At 51.4% G+C, this 22,477-nt stretch overlaps 1 long non-coding RNA gene across 3 annotated transcripts in view; it reads left to right on the plus strand.

The window, feature by feature from the left end:
* The window catches only part of LOC125114213 (uncharacterized), a 203,519-nt gene that overhangs the window by 124,192 nt on the left and 56,850 nt on the right, over positions 1–22,477 (plus strand). For all 3 annotated transcript variants that reach the window (XR_007131738.1, XR_007131736.1, XR_007131737.1), the window contains exon 2: positions 11,363–11,430. This is a non-coding gene — a long non-coding RNA (uncharacterized LOC125114213). The remainder of the gene's footprint in view (positions 1–11,362; positions 11,431–22,477) is intronic.

Genomic DNA, 22,477 nt, shown 5'->3' on the forward strand with positions numbered 1-22,477 from the left:
GCCCCAGCTTGATTCTCTGGTGTCCCAGACGTCCCGGGAGACAGGAAGGAGAGGAACGATGGTCCTGATTTTGCCAATGGAGGTGATAAAGCAGCATAAATGCAGGGCCGGGGCTGGGCTCCCAGGAGGGCCTCTGGTTGGCTTGTCTGGCTTTGAGCTCAGCCAGGCACCTCCCCATGGCCTCATTCGGACACTGCCTGGGCCAAGCTCTCTTGCTTTCTCTCCTTGGCAATTAATTGATCACTGACTGCCCACCTGCCCGCAGGTGACTACATGCTCTTTTTACAGATGCTCAAAAAAGTATTTAAAAAAACCCCATACAGCTGCAAAGTGTCAGAGTTGTAATTCACACCTGGAAAGGCCCAGCATCTTCCTTCCCACTAAGCCAGGTTAACCCTCTGGCAAATGACCCCACAGCCAGCCCTCCTCACCTGCCGAAACACCAGGTGCCCCCACCTGCCACCACGGAAGTGGGAGGCGTGTTCTCCGCCAGCTTCTCGCTGCACACTGTGGGCATGCCATATTTGTACATACAGACAGCTGGGTGGCATATGACATATATAATATAATCTATGATAAACACATACAATATGTAATCTGCCCATAGGTGATACATTATAACATCAATCACAAGTGTGAGATTCTGTTGTTTTCAATGTCATCTTTCCCACTGGATTTTTTTTACCCTGGGGAGCCTGGGACCTGCCTTCTCTGCTCGGCATTTCTGGTGCCTCCTCTCAAGACAGGAGCCCATAGAAGGTGCTCCATTAACAATGAAATGCCCTTGTGGTTTGCAGTGATTCGTGATAAGGTCTGTGCCCGCCTCGGTTTTGTTGTTACAGGGTTGTTGGAAGGCTCTGTTGGTTTTTGCTTAAGAAAGGAGGGCATCCAGTGTCCCCTCGATCGGCCAGCCCGATCCTGAGGAAGGGCTGGGGGGTGAGCGTGCACCCCCACAAACCTCACACACCTCACACCACTGGCTGCTCATCTGTCACACTATGTCCCTGGGGCCCCGCTGGACCTTTGAGGGACCGTGTGGCTCCATGAAAAGCAGGATACCAGGTGGCTCGTCCTCCTCGCTCTGGTCAGCTGGGCAGGGCCTGCCCTCTACTGAAGCATTGGGGTCCTTTGTTAGGGAGAAGGCAAGGCTTTTCAGCTAAAGCATGTATAGCATTTATTATGCTCCAGACACTCATAAGTGCTTTACCAAACTTAATTTATTTAATTCTCCAAACAGACTCACAGGGAGCTACTATTATTATGCCAACTGTTGACAGATGAGGGAACAGAAACCCAGAAATCCAAGGCTGAGGAGTTCCCGTAGTGGCGCAGTGGTTAACGAATCCGACTAGGAACCATGAGGTTTTGGGTTTGATCCTTGGCCTTGCTCAGTGGGTTAAGGATCATGTGTTGCCATGAGCTGTGGTGTAGGTTGCAGATGTGGCTTGGATCCCACATTGCTGTGGCTCTGGTGTAGGCCGGTGGCTACAGCTCCAATTGGACCCCTAGCCTGGGAACCTCCATATGTCGCAGGAAGCAGCCCTAGAAAAGGCAAAAAGAAGAAGAAGAAGAAAAAAAAAAGAAATCCAAGGCTGATACATGACAGAAATGGGATTCAAACACACAATCCTGCCCACTTCTGGATGCTGCTGCTTTAAGAAAGAACTTTGAGAACCATTAGGTGTTGAGGTCCCCTGCCCCTGACTCCTAAGTTTGCTGCAGTAGCAACAGGGGAAGCTGGTTGCTGGGAGAGAAGATAGAAGAAGGGCTTTGTCAGGTCCTGCAGCCACATCCCTCACCAGCCTGGACACCAGCCCCGGGAGGTGGGAGCCGCTTTGTCCCCTGGCCTCGCGGTGCAGCCATTAAGTGGAGATTTGCCCATCAAAAAATCAAGGCACCTGAAAAGTCAACCGGGGAACCAGCTCCCCGCCACCCCCTTCTCTTGATTAAAACAAACAGCACCGTGAAATGTCAACCTGTCAGTCGTTTGGAAAGTTTGCCGCATGGAAAGGCGATTTACCCAAATGACTTTTTAAAAGTAGGAGAATGTGCCTGGCTGAACGTTTTTTAATTAATGCCCCGAGTGAAGGTTAATAACTATTCATAGCTCGGTGAGCTGGGCTCGGGGTGGGCGGAGGAAACATTTGGTATCTCTGGCAGAGGCAGAATGTTGACCTGGCTGGCAAGGGGCTGTCGGCTGCTTTCGCAAACCAAAGGGACCTCGGGGCCCATCTGGGGCTGTTTGGAGTGAGGGTGTGGCCTCGGGAGCATCACCAGGGCCTTGGCTGTTGGCATAAGTGTTGCTGTTGCTGCCCAGGTGGTCTCTGGGGCTAAGGCCTCCCCAGATGTTGCTCCCCCTGCCCCCCCAGTCTGGAGAGCAATCCTCTCGGGGGATTCTTCGAAAAAAAAAAATGTTGCTTGGGGTCACACCGTTGAAACTTACCTCCCTGATTTTCTGTGATCTCATTTTTCCTTCAAATATCATTGGAAAAGTGTTTTTGAGTTGAGCGTCTTATTTTCCATTTAAACATGGTGAAACTGCCCCACGGGGGCCAAGGTTTGGCGGGAGCGTGGGGGACCCAGGCCTCGCACACCTTCACGGCTCAGCCTTCAGCAGGCTGGGAGCTGGGGCGCTCGACCTCGGCCACATCTTAACCCCGGCCCCTGAATGTTCAGAAGGTATCCCGAGAGGCAGAGCTGTGGGTTTTAAAAGAGAAAGTGTAAGGGGCTTGTAGTAGGTTCTTTTTTTTTTTTTTTTTCTTTTTTTAAAGTACGGTGGGTTGGGCTCTGCTTTAGGCTCTTGTCAGAGATCCTGCTCAAGAAAGACTCGAGAGAGAGTGCAAACCTGGACCGGTGTTAGCAGCTCCTGATGGAGGCAGGTTGGGAAAACCACTCAGAGCAGCAGGCCCAGCTCCTCTGGCTTAACAGTCCTGAGAGAGCTTGCTGAGATGAGCCACCTTTGTTTGCGTAATAGTGTGTGGCACAGGGTGGCGTGGCGACTCTTATGAATGGCTTGTACGCTGTACGACGTTCTTAGGAATCCAAGCATGGGATTGCTACCCAAAGGAAATTAAGGTCTTGGGGAGAGGAGTTCCTGTTGTGGCACGAAAGGTCAAGAACCTGACACAGTGTCCATGAGGATGCGGGTTCCATCCCTGTCCTTGCTCAGTGGGTTGAGGATCCTGGTGTTGCCACAAGCTGCGGCATAAGTTGCAGACGCTGCTTGGATCTGACTTGCCGTGGCTGTGGCATAGACTGGCAGCTGCAGTGCCGATTCGAACTTCCTGGGAACTTCCATATGCTGCAGGTGCAGCCCTAAAAAGAAAAGAAAAAAAAAAAACACAAAAAAACAGATCCTGGGGAGAGAAGATGGATAACCTGGGTTTACTGCAGGCATAGGATAGGGTCAGTAGTTCTGCAGCTCAGGTCTGAGCTGTCACTGATGGCTGAAAAGTCAGGTGGCTTCTTGCAGGAGGTGGGACTTTGGCCAGGCTTACAGGGTAGGTGTTGGGGAGAGGCAGGGCGCGGGAGGCGTTGCAGGTATGCGGAGCAAAGATTGTTTAAGATGCCTGCCAAGAAGTCCTACAGCAAGGCTGGAGAGTGAACGGGTGGAATCAGAGTGCAGAGGGCCTGGGATTTCAGGCGGAAGGGTTTGGTCTCCCACGTGGAAGGCAGGAAGGAGCCATTGGCAACAGCCGAGCAGAGTCTGGCTGTGCCAACCGATATTTCAGAATAAGCTGGGAGAGCTTAAGAGAGTGGATTGGCACAGGCAAATCTGATGTTGAGGAGCCCGGTTTGGGGGTTATTGCCACAGTGAAAGGTAGAGTTGCAAGGTTATTCTCAGCTTTTCCCCTGGAGCCAGAAGAGCTTGGAGCAAATGTTGACTCAACTGCTTATAGCCACATGATCTCAGGCAAGTTTAAATCTTTCTGTAGGTCAATTTCATAGGGAAATCGCATAGGGATCCTAATATGCATTCATTCCACCAAAAGAGGGCTATATCACACAGGGAATGCTGCTCATACAATAGACAACAAAACAGACATAAAACAGTGCTCTCTAGCACTCAGGGATCTAGTAGGCAGAGACACAAATGCAAATGAAATGAACACAATTATTTCAGATGAATTAATTTCAGATTAAGTTAAATGCTGTGAAGGACACAGGGGTTGTGCTGCTTGGCTGGCCAGGACTGTCACAGACGGCCTCTCTGAGAATGTGCTGTCTGAACAGAGACTTCGGGAGTTAAAGGGAAGTGGTTTGGCTGAGGAAACAGCAGATGCAAAGGCCCTGGGGCACCAAAGAGCTTGGAGCTTTCAAGCCGGGAACTAAAGCCAGTGTGTGAAAGGAGAGTGAACAGGGTGAGAAGAGATTGCAAGGTGAGGGAATTAAGTAAGGAACACACGAGAAGGGTTGGGACACAGTAAGCAATAGATGACATTCTTATTATGGGAACGTTATCAGGGGTCTGAGCTATTATCAGGGCCGTGGGGATACAATAGAAGACCAACCAGGACACCAATAGCAGAAGAACTGAGTGGAGGTAGAGTGATTAACTGAGTATCAGGCAGGGGCCATTCTAGGGGATGAAGAGAGTGAAGCGAAATTCACTGAAATGGGGAGGTTCCAAAAGCGGCCTGGTTGAGGGGGTAGAAGAGGTACCATTTGGATGCAGAGAATTTGAGATGATTCCGTAGCCTGTGATCAGCCTGCCCTGTAGGCAGCTGGCACATGGGGGTTTAAGAGGCAGGGTTTCAGGGACTCTTCAAGGATGAGGGGGAGGGTGGGTGGAAATCCAGCTAGCCAAGGACAGAGCCTCGGAGCCCCCTCTGTGCCAGACCAGGAGGGAGAAGAGAAGCCAGGGAAGTGGAGGGGAGACCGAGCTTCTCAGACCCGGGCACCTGAACGGGGTCCATGAGGGTCCCGGTTCTCAGGCTCCAGTCCACGGTCTCTTGTCCATGCCCAAGTCGGGCAGCAGGTCCCTTCGTTCTGGCCTTGGCCTCTGCAAGCTGTGTTGGTGGAGCCTGGCCTGTGTGTGCAGCCTGGATTGTTTGCACCCTGGGTTTGCAGCCTGGGTTCCTTGGCAGCTCCAGGAAGTGGTAGGTCCTGAATTGAAACGTGAATGCCCTCAGAGAGCCCTCCGCCTCTCACAACGCAGGTATTTGGAAAATGCCACAAAACAGGTCTGCTCAGCCCTGTGGCTGCAGCCTGTCAGCGGGGTGGGAATTCTTGGTCAAGTACACGTTCAAGCCAGTGTTGACCCCATAGACCTCAGTGGGAAGTACTGCTCTGCTGTGAATGAAATCTCTTCCTGCCTCAAGATCACCTCGCGGGGCTTGCCATCCGGGCGTGTCCCACTCCTGGTCTCACTCTGGCCAGGCAGGAGGTCCCAAGGGCACCCTTGCTGGATCGCACCTTGAACCCCAACTTTGGATCAAGCTGTCAGCCTTTGATCCCTGATCTCCAAGCCCTTTCTGATTTCACAGGCTGTCCTGCAATATCTATTTTGGCGGGTTTTTTTTTTTTTTTAATTGCATTCATAGTTTCATTTCTGGTTCAAGATGATAAATATCCCTTCTGTTTTCATTATTTTTAAAATACTGTGGCATTTCGTTATTTTTTGCCAAACAATGTCTTTTGATGTGAGACGTGCAAAAATGAGAACCCAAATCACCCATCACCTTACTGCCGTGAGATGACAGCTGTTAACCTTTGCTTTTTTTCTTCCAGGTTTGGGGTTGTTTTTTTTTTTTGTTTGTTTGTTTTTTTTAGGGTCACACCCTCGGCATGTGGAAGTTCTCAGGCTAGGGGGTTGAACTGGAGCTACAGCCGCCGACCTGCACCACAGTCACAGCAACATAGGATCCGAGCTGTGCCTGCGACCTGCACCACAGCTCACGGCAACGCTGGATCCCAACCACTGAGCGAGGCCAGGAATCGAACCCACATACTCATTGATACTAGTTGGGTTCCTTTCTATTGTGCCACCACGGGAACTCCCCCGGGTTTGTTTCTATAACCTATGCAGCCCTATACTTTTTTTTTTTTTTTTTTACAATAATAGCAATAGCTAGATTTATTAATGACTTACCACGGGCCAGGAAATATGCTGTGCCGTTGAACACATGGTTTAATTTAGTACCAATAAGCAGCCTGTGAAACAGAGAGCAGCGTAGTCTTATTCGACGTCAAATAGAAATAACATAATGATGGAGGCTACGAGGCTTCCTAGGGGCGGCAGGCAGAGGAAAGCCCTTCACCCTCCTGCAGATAGAAAATTTAAACATAAATAAATAAACCCTGATCCTGACCTGGGGGTAAATCCCAGTAAAGATCCAGGTTCATTTTCCCGGCTGATCAAACCCTTGACTTTCATGGTAGGTAGTTGGAGTGCTCTGGACCTTGAGTTGCTGGGTCAGATGGTATAATTATCTTTTGTCGCCCTGCGTGGGATGGATGTGCGGTGTTTCAGCTCCAAGGGGCTGAGCGTGTGGCTTTGGACTTCAGAGGGGTGGTCTGCCCCGCCAAGATGGGGAAGCTGAGGAAGTAGCAGCAGGTGGAGCACCTGCCTGGTCAGAAGCAGGCAGGTGCACCTGGAACAGACAGAGTCAGGGGCAGGCCCATGGGCCAGGGGTGGGGGCACATCTTCCGGCTGGGGTGGGGGCAGTCCGTGGGGTGTTTAACAAAGGGGCTCAGTAGAGACTGGCAAGTTGGGAGATTGGAAGGAAGGAGGTGAATTCAGGGCTGAATTAAGATTCTTGTGACCCTGGACACTTTTATCTTTGGAGGCCCTTTCCCCTGTATCCATCCATCTATCCATCCATCCATCCATCCATCCATCCATCCATCCATCCATCCATCAATAATGATGCTTTTCTGCCTAGAGTGGTATAGGGATGAATATAATGCAGGCTGAATTCGTCATTACATAGGCATTCATGTTATTGTCAAATCATTCCTTTTGAGTTTAAAGGAAATTGGAACATTTTCTTGGGTCCCTGAAAGTCTCATGAGTGCCTGCTGTGCCCAGTGGGTGGGTTGGCCTTAGGTAGCTTTCTAAAAACGGGACCTGGTGCTTTGGTGTCCTGACAGCTACTTGGCCTGTTTGGTAAAAGTTGCTCTCCTCTGATTTGGGGCTCATTCAGAAGGTCCAAAAATCCCCCCAAGCTGCAGCCCATTTTGGCCAAAGAGGGGGCTCTCACTTACAAAGTGTTGAAATCCTGTGTTCTAGCTCATTTATTTTTCTTTCCCCGCTCTGGTGTTCTCCTTCAGCGCATGCAGCCCTGTGTTATTGGCAAAGCTCAGGATGTAGGCGGTGCCCTTCCTGAAGAAGGCAGCGGGTTGGGGTGGGACTGGACATGTTCCAGGCTGATGTCTTCTTGCGGCCTCACCAGCGGGGCCTTTTGTTCCTCCCTCCCAGGTATCCAAGAGGATCAGCGCCTTCCATCGTGGTTGAAGGTGGTTGGACCAAGAACTACTAGGTGGTGTTTGGCTCGCAGCATCCCTGAGATGTCAGGAAGGGACCTGGCCAGTTGAGGGGATGCGGGAGGAAGGGAGGGACCCTTGGGGGCAGGCTGTGGGCAGTCAGTGGCCCTCTCTGGCCTCCCTTAGAGGTTTGATATTGGGCGTGCTGCTTTTGGCCCGCTGCTGAGGGAGTGCCATCTGCTCCCATCCCGCCATTGTCCACACCGAAGATGCAAAGGCAGCGGGGAGATGAGTGCACAGCCCCTGCATGGCTCCACCTGGCAGATGTGGAAGCCAGCGTGCTGTGGGCAGAGAAAGGAAGCATCCATCGTCCACCCAACCACCCAAGAGGCCCCGCATCTTCTCTGCCCTGTCTGGCCGTGCTGATGAGAAAAGCAAAGGGGACACACACACACACACACACCTCGGCCCCATCCTGCTCGTTTTAGGGACCAGAACTGAAATAAACCACTCTTAGAAGTGTATGTCAGGCTAGAGGTTGGCTAGAACTAGATTATATGAGAGAGAAGAGGGAGGGGGCAGCTGTCTCTTGGGATACAGGTACAGTGTCTTTTATCCATCCATCCAAAAATCAGCAGGGCTGGTCCAGATACCAAGTGGAGAAGGGAAGGCCCTAGTGGATGAGCAAGTTGGGGCCAGTTACCTGAGGTTTTGGGGGAGGGAGACAAGGAGGTGTGTGAGGGGATCCCTTCTAAGCTCTTGCTTCTTAGAATGTCTTCTATGGACCCCTAGCGTTGGGTTCATCCAAGAGCTTGTTGGAAATGCAGAATCTCAGCCTGCCACTTCCGACCTCCTGAACTTAAACTTTTTTTTTTTTTTTGTCTTTTTCTAGGGCCGCTCCTGCAGCATATGGAGGTTCCCAGGCTAGGGGTCAAATCGGAGCTGTAGCCGCTGGCCTACACCACAGCCCCAGCAACGTGGGGTTTGGGCTGCATCTGTGACCTACACCACAGCTCACAGCAATGCCAGATCCTTAACCCACTGAGCAAGGCCAGGGATCGAACCCACAACGTCATGGTTCCTAGTTGGATTCGTTAACCACTGAGCCATGACGGGAACTCCCCTGAATTTAAACTTTAACAGGATCTCCAGATGGTCCTCACCTGCATATTAGATTTTCCCTGGAAACTTAAAAAAAGTTTTGTTTTTTTTTAAACCCAGTGCCCAAACCTCACTCAGAACCAACCAGAACCACGGGGAGTGTGACCTCGGCTTTGGTATGATTTTCTAGCTGCCCAGGAGACTAGGAATGACGATTTCAGTGCGTAGCCAATTCTAGGGACCTTGGCTGTAAGAACCCTCCCTTCCTGCTTCATCTCATCCACCCCACCTGTAGGATTTAAGGAAGCCCCCCCTCCAGTGTCCCCTAGTCCCCTCTCCAGTGCGTATTACTAAGTCGGCTGGATAAAGATGTCACAGTGCCAGGGCAAAAGCTTGGATTCAGTTGTATTAAATTTCACATCGCCCCTGAAAGGGCATAGGAATCATGCCCATTCACCTAGGCTTTAGCTTGAATGCATTTATCAGATGCTTTCCACCCAGTAAGCTTAAACGGGTTGGGCATGGGTTGGCTTTGCATGAAATAGGAACAGGAAACAGGAATCCATTCTGGATGCTGAGTTAGAGTTGGAGAGTATCTTGCTGTTTTGTTTGCTTCTTCTTTTTTTTTTTTTTTTTTTTTTTTTGTGCCTTTTCTAGGGCCACATATGGAGGTTCCCAGGCTAGGGGGCTAATCGGAGCTGTGGCCTCCGGCCTATGCCAAAGCCACAGCAACGCGGGATCCGAGCTGCATCTGCAACCTACACCACAGCTCACGGCAACGCCAGATCCTTAACCCACTGAGTGAGGCCAGGGGTCGAACCCACAACCCCATGGTTCCTAGTTGGATTCGTTTCCACTGCACCACGACGAGAACGCCCGCTTCTTTTTTTTTTTTTTAATTAAATTTTTTTTTTCCTGTTCTTGCCTGTGCCTTTTTTTTTTTTTAAACTGTGTTTTTTTTAAATTAAAGTATATTTGATTGATAGTGTTGGGTCAGTTCTGGAGTATAGCATGGTGACCCTGTTGTCCTGTCTCCCATCATTGTCTGTCCCAAGAGATGATGCAGTTCCCTGTGCTGTACAGTAGGACCTCATTGCCTATCCATTCTAAATCTAATAGTTTGCATCTACCCAACACCCCCTGTCCATCCCACTCCCTCCCCCTCCCCCTTTGGCAGCCGCCAGTCTGTTTTCCATGTCTGTGAGTCTGTTTCTGTTTTGTAAACTGGTTCCTAGCTTTTGCCGGTTGTCTAGTTAGGTCCCAAGAGTCCCCTGGTTCATCGCAGCTAAAATTGTCAGGATCTTTGCTCCATAGTCAAGTGCCCTGTATTGCATCTGAGGTTGGTCCCGAGGTGAGTTCCTGGTAGAGGAAGCCAGCTCAGTGAACACGTGTCCCCAGGTTTTGGGGGCGGGGGGAGGTGCTGAAGCACACGGGACCCTGATCTGGTGATGGGCTTGGGTTGATGGCATTGGCTGTGGAGGACCAGACGAGCCCTAGCCTCAGAACCTCTAGGAACCAAGAGGGAGATCTGAGCCCCAAGATGCTGAGTGTGTATCCAGCAAAGGAACAAGACGTCACCCAAACAGTCTTTTCTCTTGTGAGTGAAGGTTGCAGGTTTTCTGTTTCAAATCTAATGGTATTATTTTCCCCCTTTTTCTTTCTTCTCTCCGTGTTCATTTGCCAACCTAAGGGTCTAGAGTGATTTCTTTGAGCCTAATGATGGGGAAACTTAGAATGGGGCTATAATCGTTACACACCTTTTGAAATACTACTCTTCCTGGCGTCTGAATTAGGTTGAACAGAGGTCGGATTTAAAGATTAAATATCTATTTTTGCAGCAAGAACAACTGTGCTGATAACTGTGCATATTTGCTCAGGAATTATATGGATGGTATGGAATAGCCTTGCTCTCTAGAAACCCACAGAGGAGGAAAATTCATAAAAGCATAGCTAATATTTATTGAGTACGTGATAGGGGCCAGGCATAGAGCTAGGTGTATGTGTTATCTCATTCAATGAATTCAAACATACCATAAGGGCAGAACATATAAAAATTCAGAAATAGTATCATAGGCATCTTTGAGTAAAAGGCTCCCCAAACTCAGGATTGTGACAGTAGATTATTTTTGGTAAAGGTCCGTGGTGGATCTACATTTTGTTATAACTTGAAAAAAAAAAAAAAGAAGGTTCTATCCAGTGTAATATCCATTCATGTCTTTGTTTATTTTTTGAATTATTTTTAAGTTTTTTATGGCCACACCCACAGCATATGGGAGTTCCCAGGCCAGGGATTGAACCCGAGCTTCCATAGCCACCTGTGCTGCTGCGCTAGGGTTCTTAACCGACTGACGGCACCGCGGCAGAAACTCCACTTGATTCTAAGTCTTACTTTAATCCAAGTCTAGTTTTTTATGGTGACAACCTATATTTCTTTTAAAGCATTCTTCAATTTTCCATGTGCACGGTGGATAGGAAATGAATCTCTCCCTTTATTCTGAAGCCATGATTTCCAGGTTGAAGAATAAACAGCTGTTGGGAGTTTCCTTCGATTCACAAACCCAACTAGGATCCATGAGGTTGCGGGTTCGATCCCTGGCCTCGCTCAGTGGGTTAAGGATCTGGCGTTGCTGTGGCTGTGGCGTAGGTTGGCAGCTGTAGCTCTGATTCAACCCCTAGCTTGGGAACCTCCGTATGCCACAGGTGCAACCCTAAAACAAACAAAGAATAAACAGCTGTTAAACCCCTATGTCCTCGGGAGGTTGACTGGCTTTCATTTTAAGCTCGAAGATGAGTTTCATTATCATGTTTCCTGATGCCACGCTCTTCTTTTTTCCAGGTGGAACCAGAGATTTGTGGCTGCTGTGGGTAGGTGCTTCTGACGGGGAAAGAAGGACAAGATGAAAGGTGAGCTGCACGCCGCAGTCACATCCAGCACAGCCACCCCTGCTGCTCCCCTCGCTTTGGGGGTTCTGCTCCTTCTGTGGCACATCCTGATTCCCTGACATCCCTCCACACCTGTGTGCCAGCCCAGAGGTGGTGATGGGCAGGCGGGAGCCTTGCAGCTGGCCCTCAGGGAAGGGAAGGTCCAGAAACAGGTTAATAAATGCTGATTCATTCAGGCCAGGCTTGTGTTCTCACAGCTTTTACTCAGATGAACTTATTCTCACCTCTCACCACCCAAGCAGATCAGTCATGTTATACCCAACCTGCAGATGAGGAAACTGAGGTCCAGTCATTTGCCTAGAGTTGCAACAGTTAATTTGTGAGGGAGCCAGGGAGCCCCAGCCAGCCCTGCGATCTCTCTCCATTCCGAGCGACAGTGAATCCCGGTGCCGTGCCTCTCCTGGCTCTTTATACACATGGGTCCAAGGCAGGGCACAAAGGTCTTACATTTTGCAAGGAAAGCCATCAGGTAGGTGACTCCAAGGCAGCAGGTGCAGGGACAAAAGGGTATGTGGAATGCACCTGCTGACCTTCACCAGCGCCGAGACTGACCCCAGGATTAAAGGGGATCCCAGGGGAGTTCCCGTTGTGGCTCAGTGGGTTAAGGACCCGACATTGTCTCTGAGAGGATGCAGTTTCGATCTCTAGCCTGGCTCAGTGGGTTAAGGATCTAGTGTTGCCGCAAGCGGTGGCAGCCACAGATGCAGCTTAGATCCAGTGTTGCTGTGGCTGTGGCAAAGGCTGGCAGCTGTAGCTCCGGTTTGATCCCTGGCTTGGGAACTTCCATGTGCCGCAGGTGGCCATAAAAGAGAAAAAAAAATAAAGGATCTCAGGGCTTTCTGGAATGCAGCTGATTGCAGTCTGGCCCTAATAAAGCAGGATGTGGGGCAAGAGGCTACTCCCTGGGTGCAAGGGCTGGGCTTGAGACCCCACGAGCCGCAGCAGTTTGGTTCCGGCTGTAAGTCTCGGTCACACACATGTGTACCGCCAACGTAGCTGGAAGCTCAGACCGTGGGCGTGTTTGATTGGAGGCAGCAGATGGTCTAATGGAGGGAGGGCTGCGTGATGCAAAGCAGGGCTTTGGACCTGGGAGATTAAGGAGCCAGTCCGCCACTGCTGGTCTAGCATCAGGGTAAACAGGATACAAGTTCAGATCCTGCTTCCATCTTTGCTCACCTGTGACCACAGACCGGTGACCTTCACATCGCCAAACCTCCGCTTACACATCTGTAAAACGGGGATGACAAAGCTGCTTCCCTGCCACGTTGCGACGTTCAGGGAGGGACTACAGGGTTAGGTGCCCAGCAGCGGGCCTGGGACACAGGAAGCGTAGAGTAAACGCCGGTTTTATTCTTTTTGTTTTCTTATCAGCACTGTGATCTTGGGAAAATGCCGAAGCCTCAGTTTCCTCCTCTGTAAGACGGTGATGCTAATGCCCTATGTTTTTTAAGTTTTTTATTAAAGTATAGTTGACGTATGATGTTGTGCCGATTTCTGCTGTGCAGCAGTGACCCAGTCATAAGTGTTTGTGCGGGGCAGGGGGTTGCTACAAAGTTTGGGGGAGTGAGGAAAGTGCTAAGAATAAGCAATCCTGGGAGCTCCTGTTGTGGTTAAGAGCTGAGGACTTAACCTCAGCTATTCATGAGGACTCGGGTTCGATCCCTGGCCCCACTCAGTGGGTTAAGGATCCAGCGTTGCCACAAGGTATGTGGGGCCCGCAGCAGTGATTTCATCTCTTGAAGATGAAATACATGGCAGCAGAATAGAATTAACACTAATTATTAGTAGTATTGAATGGAATACAATGGAATTCCAAATGGAATAGCAGAATGGAATGGGGTGTAGCTTGCAGTGGTGGTTTGGATTGGGCACTGCTATATTTGTGGTGTAGGTCAGCAGCTGCAGCAGTACACACACACACACACACACACACACACACACACACACACACACACACACACACACACACATTCCCTTCCTTATATTGTCTTTCCATCATGGTCTATTCCAAGAGATTGGATAGAGTTCCCTGTGCCAGACAGTAGGACCTCATTGCTTATCCATTCTAAATGGGATCATTAGCATCTACTAACCCCAGACTCCTAGTCCACCCCACACCCGCCCCCAACTAATGCCCTATCCTTAATGAGAGAACACAGGAGGTCTAGGTCCCAGGAGATGCCCCGTCTATTCGTTCTCTTGCTCACCTACCCTTATCCGCGTGGGTCGATCAGGAGGAAGGCACCAGTGAGGGCTGCTTATCCCTGCATCCCCTGGCACCTGAGCCCTGACAGTTACTCCACAGTGATTTTCCAGTTTGATCCTTCTCCCCTCCCAGGCACCCCACTGCTCTTGACTTTGGAAGGCCAAGCTGGGCTACCCGCCTCAGAGCTCCAGCCTTTGGGATTCCAGTCTTTCTTTTCCAGAGTAATGGTATCTGTGTTTTCCCTAAGCCTCTTTCTTAGTTCTCATCGTGTCACTTTCTGATTAAGCACAAACCAAAAAACCTCCCATGGATCTCTGTGTATGGTCTCAGCCACCAGATCTCATTGGGAACTCAATTTTACCTTCCCACTCAAATCTGAAGCCTTTCAGCCAAGCTCACCTGTTTGTTTGTTTGTTTTGTATAATGATTTTTATTCTTTCTATTACAGTTGGTGTGCAGAGTTGTGTCAATTTTCTGCTGTACAGCAAGATGACCCAGTCATATGTATACATTCTTTTTCTCACATTATCCTCCATCACGCTCCATCACAAGTGACCAGATGCAGTTCCCAGGGCTATACCATTCCCATGGCAAGAGTTTGCATCTATTAACCCCAGATTCCCAGTCCTTCCCCCCGCCCCTTGCCCTCCCCCTTGGCAACCGCAGGTCTGTTCTCCACGTCCATGAGTTTCTTTTCTGTGGAAAGGTTCATTTGTGCCATGTGTTAGATTCCAGATATAAGCGATGTCATATGGGATTTTCTCTCTCTTCCTGACTTACTTCACTCAGTATGAGAGTCTCTAGTTCCGTCCATGTGGTTGCAAATGGCATCACTTTGTTCTTTTTTATGACTGAGTCGTATTCCATCGAGCCAAGCTCACCTGTTTTGGATCTCATCCCCAAAGACTAGAATATGTCCACGCCCTGCCTCTGTGCTCTACCCAAGTCCCCATCAGTGTGCCTCAGTTTCTCAGAACCCCGCGCCCACGGGGCTCTGCGGCATTCACACCTCCCCTTTCAGGGCCTCCACTGCAGTCTTGCTGTGCCTCCCCAGCTGGCACCTTGAGAGCAGGTGGGGCTGGGGCCTGTTTTCTGCCACTTGGGTGTTCTGGGTACCCACCCCTTTTTCGCCGTTCCTTCCAAAACGCACAGCCCAGGTGCTCAGACGGTGGGGTGTGGATCCCCCCGTGGGAGGATGGGTCTGGAGAGGAGAGGCAGATGCTGAAATTATCCTTGAGCTGCTGTCTGGGTTTGGGTGACCAGCGGGCAGTGTGGGGGGTGGGGGGCAGGGGCTCATGAGTGACTCCAGGGGGATTTCCAGGCAAATTGTGGGCCCTGCCTTTCTGAGAGCAGCACCCCCCTGCCTGCCTCGGCCAGCCCTCTCCCCTTCCTCCCCGGAGACCCTCCCCACCCCGAAGGCCTGTTCCTTCCGTAAGAGGCGCAGCCCTGTACCCCAGTCTGGAGGGCAGCGAGGCCCTCCTTCTTCGTGCCTTCGTCCAGTCATTCATTCATCTGACACACGGTGACTGGGTGGCTGCTCCGTGGCAGGACTGTTCTAGGCAGAGAAGACGACCCCGCTCTCATGGAACTTGACTTCCAGTGCGGGGCCAGCAGATGATAAGCAGCAGAAATAGTAACTAAGTAAACTCTCTAGCACCTAAGGAGGGGAGAGCCTTGTGGGGAAGAAATAGATGTCAGAGCAGGAAAGGCCCTTTACATGTGCTGGGGCGGCGGGGTGGGGAGCGGGGCACAGCCTGGAGGAGGGTGGATGCCTCATTGAGAAGGTGACACCTGAGCTCCGGCTTCCGGGAGGTGAGCCAGGAAGAGCTAGCCCTCTGCAGGGAGCAGCTCCCTCAAAGCCAAGGCAGGTACCTGGTGTCTTTGAGGACAGGAGTGCGGGTCGGGGTTGGAGCTAAGTGGGGGAGCTGAGGGTCTGGGGATGAGGCCCAGACCAGGGAGAGAGCCTGGGGCTCATCAGACCTTCTCTCTGAGGAATGCTGGGGGCAGTCACAGCAGGATTTTGAGCGAAGCCTGCCGTGAGCCCCCTTGCTAGGGGCTGGTATGGGAGCCGAGGGCCCCTGAGGGGTGAGGGTTCAAACACCTACACGTGACAATATAATGATGTCCCGGTGGTAATGAGCTGAAAACCCGTGAGGCCACTTCCCAGGGGCTGAGTCTCAGCAGCTGTGACTGCCTCACCCCGCAGATCCTCTTGTGTTGGGGTTGGGGCTTAATCCAAGGGTTGTTGTCCCCTCCTCCTGCCAGTGGTGCCACTGGCAGGCTGTAGACTCAGCAGCAAAGACCAGTAGTGAAAGAGGAAAAATAGAGGGAGAAAAAGGGAACAGGGAACAAGTTATAGGAGGCGAGAGACCAGCCGCCCCTGCTCTCCCGTTCCAGTGTGTCAGGGCAGTGGAGATGCGGACTCTTCCCCAGGGACATCCCACAGTGGGCTTGGCACCCCCGCCCCCCCTGGAGTGGCCGGTGCCGCTCATGACCGTTCCCCACCCCCGTCCTTCCTTCCAAGAAGGCGGTGCCTGACGATTGCAGGAAGCACGGGATAGTCGTGGGAATGGCATGGTTCCTCTGTCACCTAACTGTCCTGTGGTCCCAAGGACCCTCAAGGGGGGCACCTCTGAAACAGGGCCTTTCTGCGAAAGCTTCCATGAAGACCTGGCCATGGTTGTTAGGAAATGCCCTGTGATGGCAGGTGCACGGAAAACTCAGCCCCTCGTGGAATGCCTGGTGCCCATCTCTGGGGGACTTGGCTGTGACTCGTGTGTGTGTGTGTGTGTGGCAGAAGAGCTAGCTGAGGACCGTGGCCCACCCCCGCCTACCTGACGATGTCTTAGAAAAATATCTACGGGCTCTGTTGGAAACGCTTGGAGAAAGGAAAAGACAACGGGCAAAACGGAGTCTTTTCCTGCCTGTTTCCCCCAAGCTTGGGTGTCTCTGAGCGGCCCCGCCAAGCTCCTGGGTACCGAGACACCTTCCTACCCATTGCCTTGTCTTCTTTTTCCCTCCAGACCAAACAGCCCAGAGAGACGGAGGGGGATGGTGGCTGGAGGGCTGGGTCCGTGGCGCAGTCGTCGTAAACAGTGATGTTTCCGTGTTACCGACTCGCGTGGCCTTAGCAGACTTCCTTTCAAAGGATGGCCAAGTTCACTGCCTTCGAGCCCCAAAGGCTCCTGTGTGAGATCATCGCCAGGGAGAACTGTTTTTACAGATGAAAAATCGGACGCCCGGGGAGGACAGGCCCTTTCCTCAGGCCCATCCATCATGCGTGTGGGTGGGTGGGGGTGCGGCGGCCGAAACGGTGATTCCTGCCATGACCATAATTGAGAGCGAAAAGCCGGGGCTCGGGGAGAAAGAAGCAAGTCCCAGTTCTGGGCGGCCGTGGCAGTGACCTCACCCCAGGGGACAAGAGCCATCCAGAGGACTCGCCGACGGAACTTCCCCACGGGGTCCAAATGTGAGTCACCATGGCTCGTGTCCCTGCAGCGGGGGCCCTATCACCAGGCCTCCCACTTCACCCTGGGACATTGCGGTCACTGCTCAGGCCTCATGACTCACTCGGTCCCTTGAGCCAGCCGCTGGGGGTGGAGTTTCTCTCCCGGCATCTACCCTTGTTGCTGTGGACGCAGATGCTGTGTGCAGGACGTGTGTGTGTTGGAGGGTGGGGAAAGCACCTCACACCCTGCAGGGGTCAAGCCAAAGCCACTGCCTTCGCAAGTGCCTTTCAAAATGCAGTCTGGAAAGTCCGGGGTGCTCCACAGAGCTAAGACAGCCCCCCCCTCCCCGCCCCCGCCCGCGGGCCATCCAAGCCCAAGGGCGAATTGCTCCGTGATACTGAGAGAGGGGGGTGGGGGAATAAACAAAAACGCCAAAGGGGAGCTCCCACATCGTGGCCCCATCTAGAGGAGCGAGTTCACCCAAAAGGCCAGCGGCTGGCAGGGTGTCAGATTTCCCGCCACACCCAGCGCTCAGCCTCTGCTGTCATTTCTCCTCCTTGGTTTTCATCTTCCAAAGATAGAAATGGTGTCATCTTTTCTCAACCTGTCAGTCTCACACCTGCCGGCAGCCCCTGGGCCGGGAGACACCCAGTGCTGTCCAATTTGATGTCATCTGTGTTTACCGTCTGTCTTAGAAACCAGGTAGCCGAGAGGGACTTTTTGAGGATGGGAAAAAAAAAAAAAAAAGTAAATCCCCAAACTATTTCAGTGAGGTTTTTTTTTTTTTTTTCAATCTTCATATTTTCTTTTTCTCTCTCTTACTTTCCCTTTTTAATTAAAAAAAAAAAAATTCTCTTGAAGGAGAGACCATGCATGAGTGGAGAAGGATTACACAAAGAGGTATATGAGTTTGTTTTCCCAGGTGCAATTCATTGGCCATCTATCCAGATGGTTCTTCCTGAGAGAGTTTACTCCAGAGCCACCCAAGGAGCCTGATACCAGTCTTGGCCTTGGTGGCCAGTCTCCCACCTGACACTGGAACTAGGGAAGTGTGTTAACAGTATGGGACTCGTTTTACCTACCTTCTGCCTCTGTTATTCCCAAGAGGGAAGTTGACTTATTGCCTCACAGTTTTGTCCTTTGGTTCATCAGTTCTGGAACTTTCCACATCTAGTCTGTTTCCAAACAGAGGGTTGGGCAAGTAGAAGAGCCCTGCTAAAGGTCAGAGGTGACATAGACCTAACCCAGCCTCAGGCCTGGGTGGACACCTGTCAGGCTATCTCTCCAGACTCCTCGTGGGTCAGGACTCACTGTCCCAATTGGGGGAGTGGGGTGAGGAGTAGGAGGGTAGAGGCTGGGTCTCAGGGATGCTGCTTAGCCTAAACCATGGGGGTCAGCTCCACAGGGCCCAGCTGACCTGGAAAATAGGTGGTCAAAGGTATGGGCATGAATGTCCCTTGGCTAAGGTGTGAGAGCTTGTGTGAAGCTCCGGTGACTCATTCTTCTAGCCAGCGATAAAAAGGAAGTGACTCACTTTCAACCCTGAACAAGAACTCCTAAGGCCAGGCCGCCAGCACCTGTCTGGGACTCGGTTAGTTATTAACGCTGCCAGTAAGAGTGTCATGGGAACCGGACGCTGGCCTGGATCGCTGGAGGCAGGCTGGCTGCTCACGGCTCCCACACCATTGACTCTCCTCTTATGGCTCCTTTCCTGCCTGACCCCAAGTACAGAAGGGGCTCTTAGTTGTCCAGCCTCTCCCAAGGTGCCCCTCGGGGTGCAGATTCCACAAAGGATGAGGTTCCTTGAGGGGAAACCACAGCTGACAGATGAACCTGCATCCGGGCATTCTGGGAGCAGGCCATGGATGGGCTGAGCCTGCCTACCTCGCGCTCCTCACCCCGCAGGTGCCGAGTCCAGAGTTCTGGTTCCTGAGACTCAATCAGACCTATAGTGCACACCCTCAGGCCATGTGGGCTACCTCGTCCTGGGAGCCCCACGGTGGAAGAACTCAGCCACCTCCCACAGAAGCCCCTGACACGGGATCATCACCTCAGGCCCTACTGACCTGCGGCCCCAGAAGACAGTAGTGTGTTCTCGGTCCCTTTTGCTCTGCGGGGCAGCCAACCACTTCCTGAGGCTGCTGGGGACAGCCTGGGGAGAAAGGGCCCAGCTCTGAGGACGTCTATGGGGCAGGTTGGGAAAGCCCTAGCTCATGAATTGAGCCAGGCATTCAAATCAGCTCTGCCCGCTCCTCTTCCTTTCTCTGTGCTTGGGAAAGTACACAGTGGACAGCTTCTCCCCCAGGATCCCAAAAGCATGCTTCACTGCCCTCAGGGGAAGCTCAGCCTGGGTACAAGCCGTGCCTTCCCCACCCAGTCCATGCCTTTCCACTTCCAGCCATCAAGCGGGAGGACGACCGTGCACTAAATGGGAAGAGGTGGGGATTTTCATGCGCCAGGCTCCCTGGTCTCCAAAAAAAGGAAGCCAGAGGGAAGAGGCATCCCTGATATTTGTTGCCACTTGTGCAAAGCGCTAAAGTCCTGGTGGGATGTACCGAGAGGGTGGGGACCCCTCTTGTCCCCTGAGCTGTGAAAGGAACCCTGGGCTTAGCCAATAGGACAAACCCTTCCTGGGTGGCCCTGAGTGGGTTATCGAATTGCTCCACCAGAGTTTCCCCATCCGTGAAGTGGGAATCATAACAACACCTGTCCTGCTTACTTGACAGGGTTTGTGTGAGGCCAGCTGAGATCACCGAGCACGTGACAAGGCTCTGAGAGTGGTGAGGGCCACCCAGATTGGGGTTGCGGCACCAGGGTGGTGACGCTGATTAGCTGCAGAGCAAGGCCTGTGCTCCCCTGGGAAGGTGGCTTCGCAGGCACCCACCTGTGGCTTAAGAGCTTCTTGGGCCTCCCACAGCTGATAAGTCACCGCCTGGTGGGTGTGCTTTGTCAGGGCTCCAGCATGAACAGACAGCCTGCTCTTGCTGATGCGGAGAATGCTTCTCAGCCTTCTCTCCCTTTCTTAGGGGGCAGAGCAGGATAGAAAACATCCTGGGGCCTTATGCCAGCTTTTCCTGAGGGACCCTCCAGCTGCTCGTATAGAAACTCTGGTGGCCCCAAGTCCCTTTCTCAGTCCATGTAATCACTGGGCTGCTGATTTCAGCGTCTCCTGCTATACGATCTGTCCTGATTTGTTACCTTCTTGCCATCAGAGGAAAAAGAGGCACGTAGGAGTGTTGGATTATATGCCATATACCAGGGAGCGGCTCAACAAATTGTTGTTGAATGCACAAAGCATCTAATTCTTAGATTATTTTGCTTTGTAGTGTGCCATGCATTCATTGAAGGGGGAAATGTTGAGATTTAAGGGGGCATCCCTAACGGGGCCATAAGCATCTACTTAGTGCCTTTTCTATGCCCAGCACTGTGCCAGGTGGATTGGGTACCATCTTTGTTCTCGTAAAACCCAACTCCTGACTGCCCAGTCCTATCTCCCATCCAGGCCCAGGATCTCACCAAAGTCTTCCCAGAGAGGTGTGTTTTCTGCTTGAGCACTTCAGGAGTGGGGAATGTGATCTCTCCTAAGGCCACCTACTCTAACATTGGTAACTCTGTTGGGAAGTTCATTCATTTAGGGAGACGCTGCCTCCGGCTACTTCCAAAAGGGATTGGCTTCTGGGGCTGAGAGGAATCAGAGACCTTAGGAGGTTGCTGAGATGTGAAGAAAAGATGGACTGAAGTGGAGCAAGAAAGGAGATGCAGGCCATCTGTAGTGGATGGACGTGTCCCCTCCCCCAGAATTCATGTCCACCTAGAACCTCAGAATGGGACTTTATTTGGAAATAGAGTCGTTGCAGTTGCATCTAGTTAAGGATCCAATGGCAAGTCCTTAGAAGAGACAGGGAAACACAGAGAGAAGGCCCCGTGAAGATGGAGGCAAAGATTGGAGTGATGCTTCTCCCAGCCAAGGGTTGCTGGGAGTCACCACAAGTGGGGAAGGGGACCTGGAACAGAGTCTCCCTCCAGACCTCCAGAAAGCACCAGCTCTACCAACACCTTGACTTTGGACTTCTGGCCTCCAGAACTGTGAGACAATGAATGTCAGTTTTTTTAAGCCACCTGTAATGCTAGGCTGTGTTGTACATAGAGGAGAACTTGTGTGCCAGGAAACCTGACAATCTTCAGAGTTCAGAAAGGTACCAGCCCTGGATTCTCTGACTCTGTTTGACCTCTCTCTGCTAAATTGTCCCCAGTTCCTTCCTCTTTAGTCATAGAAAGGGATCAAACCATCCTTAACCCTCGTACCACCCTGCAAATACATATGTGGCTTTCACAATGACAGGAGTAATTCTAAGATGCTTATCATTAGAAACATGCATAAAAGACAGGGAAAATATTTAGAATCCATACTCATTATACATGAATCCTTTAGTATAAAGTAATATATTCAGTATTCTTATAGTTGTTGGGTATTTCATTGTAGGATGATGGCATAGTTATTTTTGAACATTTTCAATGTTTTTTTCCCCCCGCTTTGCTGTGAAATAAGGCCCAGATGACAATCTTGGTAGCAAGAACTTTAGTCATAGCTGTACCAAGTTTCCTGGGGCTTCTGTAACAAATTACCACCAACGTGGTGGTTCAACACACACACACATTTATCTTCTAATAGTTCTAGAGGCCAGAAGTCTGAAATAAGTCTTAGGGGGCTAAAATCAAGCTGTTGTCAGGGCTGGTTCCTTTTAGAGGCTCTGGGGGGACATCATTCCAGGCCTCTTTCCACTCCTGGAGGCTGTTTGCACCCCTTGGCTTGTAGCCACATCACTCCACTGTTTACTTTTGTGGTGCCATCACATCTTCCCCTCTGGCGTTAACTCCTCCTATGTTCCCTGCTTATAAGAACGCTTGTGACTGCGTTGAGGGCCCATCTGGATAATCCAGGATATTCTCCCCATTTTAAGATCCTTAACTTAATATCATCTGCCAAGTCCCTTTTGCCATGTGAGATAACATGTGTAGGTTCCAGAGATTGGAATATGTCTATCTTTTGGGAGTGGGGGGCGGGGCAAAGAATGCTTTTTTTTTTTTTTGTCTTTTTCCAGCCACATCGGCAGCATAGGGAAATTCCTGGACTAGGAGTCACGTTGGAGCTGCAGGTGCTGACCTACGCCACAGTCACGGTGACACCGGGTCCGAACCACATGTGCGACCTACGCCACGGCTCACAGTAACACCAGGTCCTTAATCCACAGAGCGAGGTCAGGGATCGAACCTGCATCCTCAGGGACACTATGTCAGATTCTTAACCCACTGAGCCACAACAGGAACTCGTGGGCATGTTGTTTTTTGGAGC

This window comes from Phacochoerus africanus, chromosome 14, assembly GCF_016906955.1.
Source record: "Phacochoerus africanus isolate WHEZ1 chromosome 14, ROS_Pafr_v1, whole genome shotgun sequence".
NCBI classification, from domain to species: Eukaryota; Metazoa; Chordata; class Mammalia; order Artiodactyla; family Suidae; genus Phacochoerus; species Phacochoerus africanus.